This window comes from Poecilia latipinna, unplaced genomic scaffold (genome assembly GCF_001443285.1).
Source record: "Poecilia latipinna isolate Pla-1442-1.1 unplaced genomic scaffold, P_latipinna-1.0 Scaffold4552, whole genome shotgun sequence".
NCBI lineage: Eukaryota > Metazoa > Chordata > Actinopteri > Cyprinodontiformes > Poeciliidae > Poecilia > Poecilia latipinna.
The window spans coordinates 1-1,962 of NW_015117168.1; positions in this window are offsets into that span (position 1 = coordinate 1).

Sequence of the window (1,962 nt, forward strand, 5' to 3'; positions counted from 1 at the left end):
GAGCTTAGTGTTTTTTTTTTTTTTCATATATGAGAAATTATTGCAAATTTTAATCCAGGATTCACAACCTGGGTTTATATTTAGATCTATTTGCCATTTTAAAGTAGGGATGGATATTGTTGAATCAATCCTATTTAACATTCTGTAGATTGATTGAGTTTTCTTTCTAGATGCAATTTTAAATAGTTCCATAATTTGTGTATTAGGCTTTATAATGAGTGGTTCCAGGTCATATTTACTTTGCATAAGAGATTTTAATTGAAGATATTTTAAAAATTGAGTATTGAGTATCATTAAGTTTATATTGTTTAGTTAATTCTGAAAATGAGAGGAATTTATTACATCAAAAAATATGTTCAAAATGTGTAATGCCTGTAGAGCTAAAATAAAGAGGGTTTTTTCTATTTATCATAAGATCTGGATTGTTCCAAGTGGTATGTATTTTGAGGTGGTAAAATTTGAGTTGATATCACTGAATTTCCACCAAACTGAAAGAGTAGTTTTAATAGTTGGTGATTTATTGCAACCATGTTTCTTAATCGCTTGACTAAATCCGATAAAAAATCCGATAGTTGCATTTTCCCACAAAATGGTTGTTCGAATTTATTTAAATCATTGTGTTGCTGGTTTTGGGTCCACTTAACCCTTGTGTTTACAAATGGGGTCCAACCAACCCCACACCCGTACCACTTGTATCATATGTAGTGTAGCTGATTGGCTAAATAATAATAATAAAAATTTGGTGCATCTAGCCCTCCATGTTATTTTGAGTTTTGTAAAGTTGATAACTGTATTCTTGGTAGCTTGTTTTTCGAATAAAATTTCGAGATTATACTATCTAAAGATGTAAACCATTCTTTAGTTGGTTGGATGGGTAACATAGAAAATAGATAATTAATTTGGGGAAGTATTTTCATTTTAATTGTCACTATTCTACCTGCAAGTAGAAAGTGGTAGATTTATCTATTGTTTCAAGTTGTTTTGTATTGATTCTTGAAGTGGTATGAAATTAAGATTAAACAAATCTGACAATTTAGGAGATAATTTAATCCCAAGGTATGTAATACGAATTGTGCATAAAGGAATAGGTGTAGTTTGGATTGTCTCATCCCATTTTAAATTATTTAACAGAAGAAGTGCAGATTTATTCTAATTTATTGAGTAATTAGATCTTTTTGAGAATTGATTAATCATTCTGATTGTTTCAATCATTGAAAAATATGGATCCTGCAGTAGTAATAAGATATTGTCAGCATATTAAAAAAATTATGTTCTGTTGCGTTAATTGGGATATCTTTAATATGAGAGTTCTGACGAATTGCTGCTGCAATGGGTTCAATGAACATGGAAAACAAGGACGAAGAAAGTGGGCAACCCTGCCTTCTGCCTCTTTGTAAAATGACATTCTTTGAAATTATATTGTTGGTAGTAACAGTTGCTGCTGGTGATGTATAGAATAACTTAATCCAGTTAATAAAAGAATCTCCAAATCTAAACCTTCTTAATATTGAAAACAAAAATGACCAATTCACTTTATCAAACGCTTTTTCAGCATCCAAAGTTACAATGGCTGAGTCTTGTTTATTTGTTAAAACCAACCATCAAGTTCAACAATCTCTGTATATTATATGAGGAGTGTCTATTTTTAATGAAACCAGTTTGATCTGGATGAATGAAGGATGAGATGACTTTCTCAATTGTGATTGTTAATGCCTTAAAGATAATTTTCATATCTGTATTTATTAGTGAGAGAAGACAATAGCTAGAAGTGGCCATAGGATCTTTGCCAGGTTTAAGAAAACAGTTCGGTCCTGGTGCTTTATTGTTTGGCAAAAGGTGTATTGCATTGGTTCATTCTTTTGGAGCTTCAAGCATACAAATTTGTTCATCTGTCAAATGCGGTAGATCAATATTGTTTAAAAAAAGAGTTAATTTCTTCTTGGGAAGCATTATTTTCCTCAG